This window comes from Triturus cristatus, chromosome 6, assembly GCF_964204655.1.
Source record: "Triturus cristatus chromosome 6, aTriCri1.1, whole genome shotgun sequence".
Taxonomy (NCBI): domain Eukaryota; kingdom Metazoa; phylum Chordata; class Amphibia; order Caudata; family Salamandridae; genus Triturus; species Triturus cristatus.
This window is the reverse complement of record NC_140589.1, coordinates 1629309505-1629327799: the sequence shown is the minus strand read 5'-3', so window position 1 is coordinate 1629327799 and position 18295 is coordinate 1629309505.

Sequence of the window (18295 nt, the reverse complement as noted above, 5' to 3'; positions counted from 1 at the left end):
AAAACCGGCGGACAGATTAGGATGCACTGCCTGAAACATCCTAACTCGGTGGTCGGATTCCGGGATACAGCGCCGGAAAAGCTGAGAATCCGTCTGCGGCGGTCAGAATTGCTGTGTAAAGACCCAAGACCTCTGTTTGCCCAGCGGTCAGGACCTCATGGAGGTGTCCGGGATTCGATTTTCGCTATCCGCAGCAGTGTTTCCACCATCCCTGAATGGCCGGTTTCTCTGCTGCGGTGTGATGGGCTGTTTGAGGCATTGTGATTTGTCTGGCGGTCATAACTGCATTCCGCACGGCGGACCCTCTCTATTGGCTCCGTCAGCTATCGGTGCGGAGGGGGATTTCTGCCGGTTCACATAACTCCGCAATGGACGGGAAATGGGCTATGTTTGCCCATCGTAATGAGGCGGATGCGGGGACCGCCGCTGGAGTGCAGAAAAGGAAATTTTCCGCCAGCACCGCGGATGTGCCTCTGCCCGCCATCGTAATCAGCCCCATAGTTTGTAACACAGTTTGGACTCTTGACCTTTGGATGTAATACGCCAACGCGTTTTGACCTTCATGTGTGGACCTCAACGGTGTTTTGGTGGAAGGTCTTTTCAGGGCCTTATATTCTTAGTATGGACACTGTGAATATATCAATTGATATATTAATTACACTATGTTGTCACGTGCAGTTATGAAAAAAGTGATAGTGTTGTGTTTTGCCGTGGTGCTTTTAAAAAACATACCGTGTATTCTTATGAAATATGGGACGAGATTTTTGCAGAAAAGAGTCTTAAGAAGAAATTGTACAGTTTCAGTTTGAAAATGCTTCCCCACAGAGAAATAGGATCATTTGAATGCTCAGACTCGTTGAAGTCGGCTAGTTTGTTCTTCAAGTCAAGAGGAATTGTGTGGGTGAGCCTTGTAAGCAGTCGAAATATTGTATTAACGTCATTCCCAGAAATACAGTACCTTTAAGAATTTGATCCCGGAAGTAGAGACTTTCTGATAACTAACATGCTGGTTACATACTACCTAAGAAGGAATCCTCATCTTCAAAATGTGTCTCATGAAGTACTTCAGCACTATACATATAGAAGTAATCTAACTGAAAACATAGAAGAAGGAAGAAATGCAGTATTTGCGTAGGATGATTGTTTGGTGAGACATAACAAAGGGAATCTCATTAACCACTGAAAGCTTAGTTGCCAAAATCCAGAGAGAAGAGAGTTTTTCTACTTGTCACTTTTGTAGTTGTTCAAGCCATGGCATGCAGAATCAAATTTACTTGGACACTATAACTGTTACGAAGGCTCTTTAACCCCTTCGCTGCTAGGCCTCCCCTCCCCCCGTGCTAAGCCTTTTTTTGGCTATTTGGGGTAGTTTGCGCTTAGGCCCCTGTAACTTTTTGACCACATAAAGTATCCATGCCAAATTTGCGTCCTTTTTTTCAAACATCATGGGGATTCTAAAGGCACCCAGGGTTTGTGGATTCCCCTGGAGGGGACCCAGAAATTAGCCAAAATACAGCTAATGTTTTCTTTTTGAAAGATGGGAAAAAAGGGCTACAGATGAAAGCGTCTGTTTTGTCCCTGCAAATGGTATCAAAAAAGTGGTTGTGGTGCTGAAATCACCATCTTCCCAGCTTTCAGGGACAAGCAGACTTTAGTCACAAAACCAAATTTTTTTTACACAGTTTTGGCATTTTTCTAGGACATAGCCTATTTTTGCTATTTTTTGTGCTTTCAACCTCCTTCCAGTTAATGGTAGAAATGGGTATGAAAGCAATAAAGGATCCTGCAAAGCTATACATTTTAGAAAAGTAGACTGTATTCTGAATTCAGCAAGGGGTCATTTGTGTAGATCCTTCAATGGTTCTTTATAGAAACAAACAGTTAAATATAGAAAAAATGTAAATGTAGTTGAAAAAGCAGTCATTTGTGTCAACGTTTTCACCTGTAATATTTCTAATTATGACAACTGTTTGAAAGCAATATACCGTTACATCCGCTGGACCTTTCTGGTTATGGGGATATATAGGACTTGTAGGTTCACCAAGAACCCAACGAACCCAGAGCCAATAACTGAGCAGCGACTTGAAATTATTTTTTATTATATACCTGGTATATAGCAATTATTCTGGGAAAATATATACATGGAAAAATCGGTATGAAAGACACCTATGTATTTCTGAAATGGGAACAAAATATAGAGTTTAGAAACAGTAGACATTTGCACATTTCCAAAATTGGGAATACTAGCATGAGAATTATAGGACATTTTTCAAAATGACTTATTTTTTACACATTGTCTTTCATTTGGAAGGCAGAAATGCATCAAAAGTCAATAGGTAATAACAGTTGCTCTACAATTTTGTGTTACCCTAAGTCTCCCGATACAAATGGTACCTCACTTGTGTGGGTAGGCCTAGTGCCCACGACAGGAAACGGCTCAAAACGCAACGTGGATACACCACATTTTCCACAATGAGAAATTACCCCTTTTTTGCAAAGTGCCTAGCTGTAGTTTTTGAACCCTAGCTTTGCCGGCACCTAGGGAAACCTAACAAACCTATACATTTTTGAAAACTAGACACCCAGGGGAATCCAGGATGGGGTGACAGGACTGGCTCTCACCAGGTTCTGTTACCCAGAATCCCTTGCAAACCTAAAGCATTTTCAAAAAAACACATTTTCCACACATTTCTGTGGTGGAAAGTTCTGGAATCTGCGTGGATCCACAAAATTCCATCCACCCCGCGTTTTCCTAAGTCTTCCGAGAAAAATGGTACCTCACTTGTGTGGGCAGGCATAGTGCCCGTGACAGGAAACGGCCCAAAATGCAACGTGGACACATCACATTTTCACAGTGAAAAATGACCCTTTTTTTGCAAAGTGCCTAGCTGTAGTTTTTGAACCGTAGCTCCGCCGGCACCTCGGAAAACCTAGCAAACCTATACATTTTGAAAACTAGACACCCAGGGGAATCCAGGATGGGGTGACTTGACTGTCTCTCTCCAGGTTCTGTTACCTATAATCCCTTGCAAACCTAAAACATTGTCAAAAAACACATTTTCCACACATTTCTGTGGTGGAAAGTTCTGGAATCTGCGTGGATCCACAACATTCCACATACCCCGCGTTCCCCAAAGTCTTCCAAGAAAAATGGTACCTCACTTGTGAGGGTAGGCCTAGTGCCCGCCACAGGAAACGGCCCAAAACGCAAGGTGGAAACCCCACATTTTCACAGTGAAAAAGGACCCTTTTTTTGCAAAGTGCCTAGCTGTAGTTTTGTAACCCTTGCTTTGCCGCCACCTGGAGAAAACTACCAAACCCATACATTTCTGAAAACTAGACACCTGGGGGATTGTAGGGAGGTATGGCTTGCATGGATCCCCCAATGTTTTCTTACCCAGAATCCCCTGCAAACCTCAAATTTAGCTGAAAAACTCACTTTTTCCACACATTTTTGTGTGGGAAAGTTGTGGCATCACCAGGCTGACACAAATTTCCTACCAGCCAGTGTTCCCCTGGGTCTCCCGATAAAAATGGTGCCTCACTCGTGTGGGAGGCCCAAGTACCCACGACAGGCAAGGGCCCAAAACGTATTGAGGCGACATCAAAATTGCCTATCACAAAACAACCTGGTTTTGTAGGGGGGTCACCTGGGTTTTTGGCCCCGTGCTCGTCGGCCAGCTAGGGAAACCTACCAAACCCACATATTTCTGAACACTAGACACCAGGGGGATTCCAGGGAGGTATGGCTTGCGTGGATCCTCCAACATTTTCTTACCCAGAATCCCCTACAAACCTCAAATTTAGCTGAAAAAATGTGTGGGAAAGTTCTGGCATCACCGGGCTGACACAAATTTCCGACCACCCAGTGTTCCCCCGAGTCTCCCGATAAAAATGGTACGTCACTACTGTGGGAGGCCCAAGTACCCGCAACAGGCATGGGCCCAAAACGTATTGAGGCGACATCAAAATTGCCTATAACAAAACAACCTGGTTTTGCAAGGGGGGACACCTGGGTTTTTGGCCCCGTGCTCAGCGGCCAGCTAGGGAAACCTACCAAACCCACACAGTTCTGAAAACTAGACACCCGGGGAATTCCAGGGAGGTATGGTTTGCATGGATCCTCCAATGTTTTCTTACCCAGAATAACCTGAAAACCTCAAATTTAGCTGAAAAAAATCACTTTTTCTACATATTTTTGTGTGGGAAAGTTGTGGCATCACTGGGCTGACACAAATTTCCTACCACCTACCGTTACTCCGGTTCTCCCGATAAAAATGGTGCCTCACTCGTGTTGGAGGACCAAGTACCCGCGACAGGCAAGGGCCCAAAAGATTTTGTGATAGGCAATTTTGATGTCACCTAAAAAAGGTTTGTGTCCTGGCCTGTCGCGGATACTTGTGCCTCCCACACGAGTGAGGCACCATTTTTATCGGGAGACCTCGGGGAACACTGGGTGGTAGGAAATTTGTTTCAGCCCGATGATGCCACAACTTTCCCACACAAAAATATGTGGAAAAAGTGATTTAAAAAAAAAAACAGGCAGTCCTTCTGCACGATCGCGCCCCAGGCGCGATCCTGAAGCAGGAATGCTTTTTTAAAAGACATTGGAGGAAAGGAAAACCCTCCCTTTCCTCCGATGCCTTTTAAAAAGTACCCACCACCCTCCCCGAGGAGAAACTCACCTCCTCTTCCAATGCATCCAGTATCCTCTAATGACGCCAGCGCGCCTCGCGTGCTGACGTCATTAGATGACATGGAGGGAGGGGGTGGGGGGCAGGGGAAGGGCTTCCCCTGCCTTCTCCGGTAGGGGCAGCTTTTAGGGCGACCCAAGGGGGGGAGCGCCAGCGCTTCCCCCGTGGGTGGGTGCTAGGATGGCTGGGAGCCGTCCCACGCACAAGCCATCCGTGACGTCGGACGGCTCCCGGCCGTCCCACGCACGGAAAGGGTTAAACCCTGTGAAAGACAACTTTGAGTGTTCAATCTTTCCAACCTTCTTGCAAATGTTGAAAGATGAGATTGAACAGGAAGAAACCATCACTGCTGAGATAGTAAAAGAGTGTTCCAAAGCAGCCAAAGTTCAGCACCATGGAGTTAAGGTCCTCTTGGAGAACCAATTATTCAAAATGAAGCAGCTATAGCTATAAATGAAGTGGCAACAGCAATACAGCAAGCAAGAGAGGAAACTGTGAATTTCAAACACTTAGAAGAACAACTGAACAATAAACAAAAATACATTTACAACAAGGTTATAGATAAAATAGATCATGGGTTTTTCCACAAGAGGAAACTGTGTGATTGTTTTTCGTACAAACCAATATTACTATACATCAGTGGTCAAACTGGCACTCGAAAAAGCTTTCTAATTAAAATTTTCACTGGTTATCTACAGAAGACTGCAGAATCAAATGTGTCATCTGTAGTAACAGCACCAACAAGATTAGCTGCTCCACACATTAAAGGTATTACTTTACATCTCCTACTTATGCTACCTGCTGAACATGACAATAAACTGGGATACCAGTAATTATCTGGTGAAGCTTGCCATGAGGTATCCAGAGTACTGAAGAAACTGAAACTTTTAATCATTGATGAGGTCAGCATTGTATCCAAACTTAATGCTTGCTTTTATACACTGAAGAATGCAGCAGATTTTGAGAAGAAATTACGATATGCTCTTTGGAGGAATGCATTTGATTGTGTTTGGTGGCCTATTGCAACTTACCTCTGTAAAAGGACATCCTGTTTTTAAAATGCTTTTCCATGATGAAACAAGAAATGCTCTGGGGAGTATTGGCAATGTAAATATTTGGTTGCACTTTGAATACAAGGACCTAGTGAAAAATATACATCAAGCATCTGATGTAGAGTATGGAATATTTCTTAAGAACATTAGAATAGGAGTTCGAGCAAATGATGGAAAACATGCTTTGGAAAGTCGACTCCTTAAGAAACTATTTCCACCTAACATTAAAGAAGCAGGACTAATGTACAATTTAATTGAAAAACAGAAATCCATAGTCTTTTTAATGCCTACACTGAAAGAATGCTCCAACTTCAATGAACAATTACTAAATTGGCGAAAGAAGAGACTATCAAATTTACAGCTGTCGATAAAATGGAACTTCAGGGAGTAACAATATTGCCAAAAGAAAAACAACAAACAAAACTGGATACTTTGGGGAAGTCTTTATCTAGGACGGCATGATCAGAAAAGCATTTACATGTGTGCGAGAAGAGTTGAGTAATTTTACGGGGTAATTTAAATGTTGAAAAAGGGTTAGTAAATGGTGCAATGGTTAAAGTTATTGATTTCATTAATTATCCAGATAGTGATGAGGTTGAATACTTGGTCATAAAATTTGATCAGATTGATAGTGTTAAGCAGATTGGCCAATATGTTGTACGCTTGTTGCTTGTGCAAGACTTAAATGCGCTGCGCCAACAGTTCCCACTCTCTCTAACATAGGCTATAACTGTCCGTAAATCACAAGGTTTAAGTGCAGGTGCAACATTTTTTATTATTGGAAGTATTGTGTTTAAAGAAGGAATGTCATATGTAGCATTGTTGCGAGTTGGAACATTGCCCGGTTTGTTTTGGAATGATTTTGTGGATAAGAAAGTTAGTGCCGATGCAAGCTGTGTAATAGAAAACAATCGGTTAAGAAGTGAACGCTGGAAAATTAAGCCCAATACCCTGTTTATGAGAAACGGATAATCTGTCCAAAGCGGCAGATTACAAAAGAGTGTACAGAGGCTGAAGAAAAGGAAGGACACAAAGACAATCTAGAATATGTTAAGAAGTGAAAACTGGAAAATAACTGAGCTATTGTAGGTTTCCAGTTTGAAAACAGTTCAGGTGTCAACTACTATGCAAATGTTGTTCTCAAAGTACTGTTTCATTTACCATATCTAGTGAACCAAATTCAAGAAAAACCAGATAAGAGATTGTGTTCTGCACTGTATCACTTTCTCCAAGATTTACTGACTGACAGAACTGTGATAAATTCTGCTTCAGGTATTTGAGATCTTTTAGATATATTTAGTAGATCAATAATGTTTGCTCTCAACAATACGCACAAGAATTTATTGTGTTACTCTTGGAGTTTTAGACAAAAAAGATGTAAAAATTGATGATTTATTCAAACTGAGGTTTACATGGAACCAGTACTATAAATATTGCGATTATTCATCTTCCACTCAAATAAAATCGCAGTATTTTCTCTATTTAACATTACCAGAGTCCAAAACTGTGCCTTTTGACAAATTGTTGAAGAAGGCTAACTAAAATATGACCTGCCCAAACTGTAGATCAGATGGTAGGTCTATGTTAATCCTAACAAGAAATAGAAAATACCTTATAGTAAGGCTACTATGATGCAGAGCAGAAGATTCCAAATTGGAAACTCAAATGACAAACTTCAAAGCATGAGCAAATATCGGTTTTGGGAAGAGCTTTTACTTCTTTGGCTATCATCTTTCACAAAGGAATTAATACAACCTCTGGACACTACACTGTCTAGTTAAAGAGTGAAACTAGATTGTTGGAATGTAATGACATCAACCTAAAATCAAACCAAAACTTTCTTTCAAACTACTAAACTCTTATCCTTTCTCTCTTCAATCAAAGTTCTAAGGAGGAATTCTGGTTAAAAAAGTAGTATATGGATTTCTTCTACATGGCTCGTCAGTCTTCTTGACATTATTTGGCCTATTGCGGGTAATGTCTTCAAAAACTTCTTCAAAATTCAACGGTCCTTTTATGTTCCACACAGTTCAACAATCCTTTTATCTTCCACAACATCTAAATGCTACGCTGTCTAATTAAAGTCTGAAACTGAATGGACGTGATCCAATTACAGCAGACTTAAGTTGAAAGCAAAAACTGCAGTTCTAACCAAAAAGTGAGCCCTTTTGTTTCATCAATCAAACATCTATGTACTATTTTTACACAATTTTAAACATCATTTGTCCTACCAGTGGTGATGTTTTTAAGAGGATATCCAAAATTGAAGAGTGCTTTATATTTATTTGTAATATTGCACCAGATATAATAATTTAAGAAATGTTTTTAACATAGGTCTGTTATATTACTGTAGTAACTCCAGAAAAAGCAACTGATTAATGAGTTGTAGTGAGTGCAATGCATAGTATCACTTAATTGTAGTGACCTACTGTACAGCATGTTTTTTACAATCCATTTATTGTTTTTCCCCACTTTTTGAGGATGATGCTTCATACAGGCCACCGTTTATGGTGAAGAAGTATGAAAGCTGAGAACAGTCAAGGGAAAATTATATTTTTACTACACTGTAATACAATGTTACAGTATAAGCAATGTGTATTGTTATATTTCTGTAATTTTTAAGATTAAATACTAACATATCTTTATGTTTGTTTTCCATGCAGTCACTCATACTAACACTCACTCACCAATAAAGCCACTCACACAGGTACTCACTCACCCATACAGCCACTTTCACAACCATTCTGTGACCTATACAAACACTCAAACAGCCACTCACTCTCCCATATGGCTACTCACACACCAATCCAGCCACTCATACAGTCACTCAGACACCCTCTCACATACCCATACAGCCACTCATGCACCCATTCTCTCACACATATATCTACTGAAACACTCACTCGCTCACCCACACAGTTACTCACACAGCAACTCACTCATCTATAGTTACTCACATACCCATACAGTCACTAACACACACATACTCAGTCACCCATACACCACTGATGCACTCACTCATCCATACAGCCACTGACACACACTACCTCATCCATACACCTGTTCAAATAACCATTCCATCACCCATAAAAATCCCTCACACAACTACTCACTCTCCTGTATGGCTTCTTACATACCCACTCACTCACTCACTCACACAACCACTCACCCACCCTCTCCCACACCCATAAAGCCACTCATGCATACTCTTTCACCCATATGGCCACTGACACACCCACTCACTAACCCGCACAGTTCCTCACATAGCCACTCACTCACCTATATAGTTACTCACACACCTACTTACTCACCCATACAGTCACTGACACACACACGCAGTCACTCATACACCACTGATGCACTCACTCAACGATACAGCCACTGACATCCATTTACTTACTCATACAGTTCCTCACATACCCACTATCATACACATATACAGTCACTAACACAGCCACTTACCCACACATACAATCACTCACTCACCCATACAGCCACTCATATACCCATTCACTTATCCACACAGCTACTCACATACTCACTCACCCATATAGCAACTCAGCAGCCACTCTCTCATCCATACACCCACTCACACAGTGACTCACTCTCTCATATAATCACTCACACTAGCACCCACTCACTCATACAACTACCCACACAGGCACTCACTCACCTGTACAGCTACTCATACACCCATGTATGTACTCATACAGCTACTCACATACCCACCCACTCACTCACACACAATCACTTACATACCTGCTCACTTGCCCATAGTCAATGATATACCCATTCACTTACCCACACAGCTACTCAGACACCCAAACACTCAGCTATACCATCACTCACCCACCCATAGAGCTACTCACATAACCACTCACTCACCCCTGTATCCACTCACACAATAACTCACTCTCCTGTACAATCACTCAGAAACCATTCTATCACCCATACAACAACTCACACAACCACTCACTTTCCCATACAGCTGCTCATACACTCACTCACCCATACAGCCAATCACACAGGCACTTACTCACTCACACAGCATTTCACACAGGCATTCACTCACCCATACAGGCACTCACTCACCTATAGAGCCACTCACACAACCATTCACTCACCCATAGAGCCACTCATACAATCACTCACTCTTCCATATGGCTGATCACTCTCACACCTATGTAACCACTCCCTTAGGCACTAACTCAACCATACAGCTACTCACACAACCATTCACTCACCAAAACAGCCACTCACATAACCATTCACTCACCCATACAAGCACTCACACACACACTCACTCATACAGATACTCACACCCCCACTTACTCACCCATACAGTTACTCACACACCCTCTCACTCACTCATGTGTATACAGCCACAGTTTATCTGTTTTTAACCAAAAAGGTGGTTCTGACAAGAAAGTTGTTTCTTCTCTTTTTGTGCAACTGTGTTTTTTTTATTTTCTAACATTTTGTATTTTTTATCAAAAAAATGGCAAGGAGGGGGGTAAATAATTGTAAACAGAAACTCAAAAACCATGCAAAAATGGGGATAAATTATTTAAAAAAATTAACAAGTATATTGACTTGCTGCTTCTAGGATGGCATCGACAGACTGCTCACCAGCTGTCAACGTAGTGCTGCAGTCAAGGCAATATGTGCTGACATGCCTTAATTCTGGTGCAATTTGTGGGCGACATCTCTCCACTTCAGATGGAGCTCTCTTCCCAGGAACAGATGATGCAGCGCTAGATGTAGATGGCCCCTTTTCATCGCTTTCGTTTTTGTGCCCTCTACAAGCTATTCCTGTGATAGGTTTTCAAGTGGTATATCCTAATAGTTGTATTACAGGACTATTTCTCGCTAATTCCTCTTGAGAGGGTCTTCTAACACAACCTGCATTTATCAAACTTGGCCACAGTCTTGGATTCTCCAGATGGGATTGTAAAACAAATCTCAGGCAATACTTTGCCTTTTTTGCGCAGGTCTCTCATCACCAGAGTCTTGCAGTTGTTCCTCCTGCTCCTGTTCCTCTGGCTGCTGTGGCACCTCCTGCTGGTCACTGCCTCAAGCAGTTGCAATTTTAGTTGATAAAAAATGACCCAAAAAAGCCCTGGCCAGAATTCTGTACAAGAAGCACAGGACAGCTCCAAAGAATGATCCAAAAATGAATGGAAGATTCAAGAGGAGAGAAATGGGTGGGAACTTCCTTTGAAGATTAATGAAAACTGTCGTCTCCAATCAAATCTCTTTCTTACAAGGTCACATGATCTTCGCGAATACCAACATCATCGTGAAAACCATCATCATCGCGAAGACGGGAAATACAATTAAGAAGTGCTTTACATTAAATATTATTACAAAAATAAATGTTTAAACACTATATTAGTAAACAGCTATTGTCAAACATCAATTACAATATGTGTGTATATGTGTTTTACACTTTTTGAAAAACATGGTTGTTGCGACTTTTCTGCGAAACCAGAACAACGAGGAAAAATGTTTGAAAACCCCTAACAGTTATTAATCCGTTGAAACAAATGACAAGGAGTGACACAAACAAATACATAAATGGGTGGTCCATTATGTAAGTGTAGTGTATAATATGCAGTAGACATTTAAACAATGATGAAATAGTAACTAATTTGCCAATACAAAGAAATGCAGATGAGTACACATTTGCCAGAAAACTGTGGACTTTTCTTTAAAAAATTAGATTTTTTTCAGATCCTGATGTTCATTTCAGATAAATTAAAACTCAACTAGAAACATTTACAAACATAAACATAGCTCATGCCCCAGGTAGAGCTCCACTTGAAAAAAATAGAAACAAATATATCTTCGTAGGCTGGGTGAATAGAAAACACATATATTCCCTCTAAACATCCACATTGAAAAAAGATGTGAAATCCTTAACAGAAGTGAATGGATCGTAAATACATTGTAGTAAAATCTGAACTTCAGTGAGTGTGATGAATACATTCTTTAATGACATCTCCTTGTAAGAGCACAGAGCATGGTTCTGTACTTTAAATACACTAAGTTACGAAAACCGCAATAACAATAGCACAACTCACACACCTACTTGTACTCCCATAAATTCACTATCATACCCACCCACAGATCCAAAGCAACACTCACACTGCCACTCAGAGACACACACAGGCTCTGACACAACTAATGACAAACCCACAGAGGTATTCACACAGTCACACGCAGACCCACTCATAGACTACCTGTGATAGCCACAGACATACTCCCACTCCAGGCCCACACACACTCATACACCCACTAACAGACCCACACAGATGCTCACACATCCACTGTAAAATACTACAGGCTACAGTTATGAAATTGTTTTCGAAAAACCTTAGAAATTCGCACAAAAGAAAGGTTACAGGGATGTTACAGTTAGGAAATATAATTAAAAAAATCTTAGAAAGTCACTGAAGAAACCAAAGGTTACAAGGACATTATAGTTGGGGAATAGAATTTGAAGAACCTTTGAAGGTCACATGAAAAACAAAGGTTACAGAGATGTAAGAGTTAGGCTCACATTTCACTCATACAAAACCAGGGAAATTCACCAGTTATAGTTACCTGAGCTACCTATAATTTATGCCCCCGTAATGCACTGCTTATTACATCACTTATGATATAGTCAGTGTAATCTCTGATGACATCTACACAACCACTCACACACCCACTCTCACCCTAATACAATCTTTTAACACCCACTTCCTCACATACTCATTTACAAACTCATACAAATACTCATGCACCCACCCACTCCTCCATAGAGCCACTCACACACCCACTTACTCACTCGTGCAGGCACTCACACAACAAGTCACTCACCCATTCACACAGACACTCACTCTCCAATACAGCCACTCACACCTCAACTCACTTAACCAAACACCCACTCAAACAGCCACTCACTCACCCATACATCCACTTACACACCCAGTAACTCAAGCATACAGCCATTCAGACATGTAATCACTGACGTACACAGTCACTCACACGCCCACTCACCCACCCATACAGCCACACACACAGCCATTCACTCACTCATACAGCCACTTATGCACCCTCTCACTCACCAATACAGCCACTCACACCTCCACACAGATACTCACACACCCACTTATAGATCAAGACAGCCATTCACACACCCTCTCAAACATCCATACTGCCACTAAGACAAACACTGACACATGGATATACACAGAGTCAGGCGGCCACTTACACAATATAAATGTTAGAAGTAGCATCATTCATTAGTAGTACACCTAGTATACTAATTTAACTTTTGTAATAGCTTAGTTTATATGTTTACTAATCATATATACTTAGAAAACACACTCACTCAATGATGCCATCAGTGATATCATTTGAGATGTCATCAGTAATGACACTGACCATGTCATGAGTGATGTAATATATGAGGTCATAAACAATGCATTGAGGGGGCATAACTTATAGGAAGCTCAGGTTACTATAACTGCCAAATTTCACTAGTTTTGTATGAGTGAAATGTGAGCTTAGCTTTAACTTCCCTGTAACCTTTGTTTTTTTCTGTGAAGTTTTTGTGTTTTAAAAATGTGTTTCATCTCCCAGCCAGCACTGTGCCAGGAGGCACATTTGCATAGTGGTGTCAAAACGGAGCGTGGCCTCTGAAGACCTCTCAGCAACCTGCTGTGTGGGTCTTACTGGAGGTAACAGGAGGGCTTGTTGGCCCCCAAAGACCCTCTGGTGCCAAGAGGACTTCATCCCCAAACCATCAGTGCACCAAGAGGCGTGTTTGCAGAGTGGTGGAGAAAGGGTGTGTGGATTCCAAAGACCTCTAAGCGATTGCATCATGTGGGACTTACTGGAGGTAACAGGAGGAGTTGTTGGACCCCAAGGATGTCCTTGTGGGCCAACTACCCCTGCAGAAGAGGTCTTCTTGGCCCGCCCCCTTTCTCTACCACTCTGCAAACACGCCTCCTGGTGCACTACTAGTTGGGGGATGAAGTCCCCTTGGCTGCTGAGGGTCCTTAGGGGCAAACAACCCCTCCTGTGACCTCCAATAAGTTCCACACAAAGGGATTGCTAAGAGGTCCTTTGGGGCCAAACGCCATTTCTCCACCACTCTGCAAACAAATCTCCTGGTGCACTACTGGTTGGGGAAGGAAGCCCTCTTGGATGATGAGGGATTTTGGGGAGCAAGAAGTCCTCTGAGTACGTTCTTTAAGTTGTACACAGCAGTATTCCTGGGAGCTGGTCAGAGGCCCGCCCCCTTTCTCCACCACTCTGCAAATGTCACCAATAAAAAACATAGAAATTCACTGAAAAAAAACAAAGGTTACAGGGACGATACAGTTAGGAAATGGAATTTAAAAGAATATATAAATTCACTGAAAAAACCAAAGGTTACAGGGACGTTATAGTTACTCTCAAGTTTCACTTGTACAAAACCAGTGAAATTCAGCAGTTCTAGCTTGCTGAACTAACTATTACTCATGACCCACTCAATACATTACTTATGACCTCACATATTATATCACTCATGACATGACATGGTCAGTGATATCACCGATGACATCATTGGTGACCTCATCCACAGAATTACTGACACACTCACTCACACCCCCATAGAACCTTTCATATACTCACTCCCACACAATCATTCACAAACTCATTCACTGATTCATAGATCTAAACACATCCACTTGCTCACCCACACAGCCACTCATACACCCACTCAGTCACTAATACAACCACTGACATATCTGCTCATATACCCATATAGCCACAAACACACAAGAGTCAGTCACCCATAGAGCAACTCACATACCTAGTCACTCACCCATACAGTCAATCATACAGCCACTTATTCACCCATACAGATACATACCCACACTCACTTACTCATACAGATAATAACACATACTCACTCACCTTTACAGTCACTGACACAAGCACACACTCACCCATACAGCCACTCTCACATTCACTCAGTCACTCACCCACCCATACAGTAACTCATATACCCCATCACGCACCAATAATGGCTTTCACAGACCTAGTTACTTACCCATATATCACTGGCACATCCACTTATGTACCCATGCAGCCATACACATACCCACTCACTCATACAGCCCTCACACATGCACTCACTAACCCATAAAGCCACTGACTCACCCACTCACTCATCCATACAGGCAGTCACACACACCCTTATCCAAACACACAGACACTCAGACAACCATACAGGTACTCAAACAACCAATCACTCACCAATAGAGCCACTCACGTCCCCACTCACACAGCCATACAGCCATTTAGACACCAACTGACAGACTGATACTGACATTCACACAACCAGCTACTCACCCATACATTCACTGAGAACCCTAATCACTCACTTATGCAGTCAGTCATGCACCCACTGAATCATTTACACAGGCACTCATACAACCACTGATTCACCAGTACACCTTGCAATACATATTTAACACATACTCTTTTTTAAAACACAGTCACCAGATGATGTCATCAGTTAAGTCATTTGAGATGTCATCAGTGATGCCATCCGTGATATCACTGACCATGTTATGAGTGATGTAATGTGTAAGGTCATAATCAGTGCGCTGCGGGGGACATGAGTTATAGTTAGCTCAGCTAACTATAACTGCTGAGTTTCACTGGTTTTGTACGAGTGAAACCTGAGCCTAACTATAATGTCCCTGTAACCATTGTTTTTTTCAGTAAATATATATATATTACCTACTGGCGGTCACCAGTAGGTAGTTATAGTTAGGACCTATTATCCATAGGAAATCCGCAAAATTCTATTTGGAATAACTTTGTTCTGGTTGACGAATCTGGTGGGGCGCTCCGGTCCGCTCCTATCCTGAAAGTCTCGGGGTGATTCGTCAAGCGGGGGCCGAGAAAAAAGGGGGGTCCCAAAACGTGTTTTCCCCATGCAATTTTCCATAGGAACCTTTAATCGCAGCTACAGCCCAAACTGCTGAACGGAATTACACCAAATTTGGCAAAAAGGTAGGCCTTGGTTTAGAGTTGTGCCTTTTGGCTAAATGGTGTAAATCTGTTCAGTAGTTCCTGACAAAATCAAAAGTAAAATCACATATATATCTGGGCGGAGCATAACCACACATCTCATCGTGAGATCTGATTGGTTGTCAGCACTTCATCCAAGAAGTGTTGGCAGCCATCTTGGGAGCAATATACATGATAGCACCTCATTAAAAAGCATTGCAGTTAATAGAAGGTTTTAAGACGTTAGTTACATTATAAATCATTTGTTGATGGTACCATACTCATTTTAGGAATTGTGGTGTGTTCTAAGGTGTTTTTACCATGTGAAAAAGCCTTCTGGTGGGATAACATGAATCATGTTTGAGAGAAAACTATTGTCTCATGCTTTTCCCACAGAGGTTTGGAAGGTGATTCTATAAGCTAAACTGAGAGCGTATTTTCTGTAAATTCACATTATCTTTCTCAGTCATGTGAGAATGAAGTCTGACATTCTCAGTAAAACATGTACATCCAACAAGGGCAGAGACTGTCAGTTGATTCCTTTGTGTTCTACTGCAGCTTCCCAGAGTGTTCTAAAGAACAACTAGAGCGATAACAGTCCTACTTATGGCAAACGTATTGCACACCTGGAGCCATCTTGATTGGAATAAAGTGGTAACTCTTAAAACATTTAATTTAAAAAGGAACAAAATGAGGGGGTTCATTTTGCTATAGAAAGTATGATTAGTGCTGCAGAAAGAAAAATTAGGCAACATTTTGAGTGACTTCTCAAATCCTCTTCTATTTCATGAAAAGATTCTGACATGCAGACTGAAACATGCACTTTCAATACCAGCAACAGACTTCCGTGCTGAGCAGTAGCTTGACTACAGTGATCTAATGAGCAACTAGAGTGCTAACATTCAGAATTTATGGCAAATGTGTGACATATCTGAATACCTTCTTGATGGAATCAAAGTAAAAAACTGAAAGCATTTCCTAATGAGGAGACCAGTAAATGAGGAAATTAGGAAACTTAATAACAAATAAATCTCCCAAGATGGCCACCAGAGACAAAAGAGCCCAAATGCAGCACAAATATCACCCAGATGTAGCCCACATGTAGCCCAATGACAGAAGTGTGCTAAACACTTTTATTTTTTGTGTTTTTGCAGTTTTATATAGTGCAGACTTGTCAGGTATTGGAGTGCATTGGTTACATCACACAAGAACACTATCATTGGACCCGAGCGCTGCCACCCACTGGGCTTTGCATATACGGTGAGGCCGCAGGCGTTCCCTATCCCCTCCGGAGCACCTGCCTCCAATCGAGCGCCCAGGCTGCCTGCCTCTGCATCCCGCCGGCTGCTGTCAATCCCCCTGGCGCTTCTCCCCCCCCCCCCTTTTGACAGATCCTTCTCTGGTCTTAGCTGATTTAGTGGCCCCGGGACGGGGATTATCTGGCAGCCCACTCAGCGGTAGGAGGCGGTGACTTCTCCTCATTACTCCGGCGCAATCCATGGGACGCAAATTCCTGCCCCCACTGCTACCTCCTCACACTGCCTGACACATACATGTACCGCCCCCCAGTACAGCAAACCGGCAATATCGACACGCTACGCAACCATAGCCCTGACACCGCCGCAAACTCCATGAGGCTGGCAGTGCATCTCCCAGGCGGCGAGACTGTGTGTGAATCCTTCGCACTGTCTTCGTGGCGGTGAACTTCAGGGCCTCCCGTAGCGCACATCAGCTCCTCCTAAGTGGTCCTCGTGGCACCCAGCCACAGCTACAAGGCGATATTCTCCGTGAGTACAGTGTTTACCTCACTTCTGGCAAAAACTGTGACAACTTACACTGCTATATCTTCTGCACTAATACTTACCGACACCACCAGACTCAACCTCATTACTACACCCCACTCTCTCCAGGATATTGTGGCTAGGGTCCTCTGCTTTTCTCCCCTAGAGACCCGAACTCCACCTGGCACCTAACATTCACCGCCATTGCGCCTTCCGCCACTTGTTTCACCCCTAGAAAACGAGGGCCAGTGTTTGTGCTTTGCTGGACGCCTCTGATCTCTACTCACAGCCCTCTGCATCTCCCGTATCAGTGTCACTGTGGAACCCCCCCCTTCAGTAACTACTCTCTGGTGCGGGCCCTAAAGCGGAAGAATACTTTCATTTTTCCCCCTGTTGGGACCCTCACTTTCCAGAACACTCCTCGCCATGGGGAAACCAGATGGTCGGCAAACCAAGCTCCCCTTTGATACAAAGAGAGCTGTCACTCGCTCCAATGCCGAAGACACAGACCTACCGGCCGACACGTTGTCATCCAACCCACCCCAAACCTCCACGGATGAGGTGAAAATCCTTCTCATGGCTACGCAAAGCAGCCTAACGGACCTCTCGAACAAGATGGACTCCATGAATACCCGTATGAACTATATAGTCCTGAAGGTGGAGAAGCACGACAAACAACTTGAGGCAGAAAGGCACATTTCCGACACGGAAG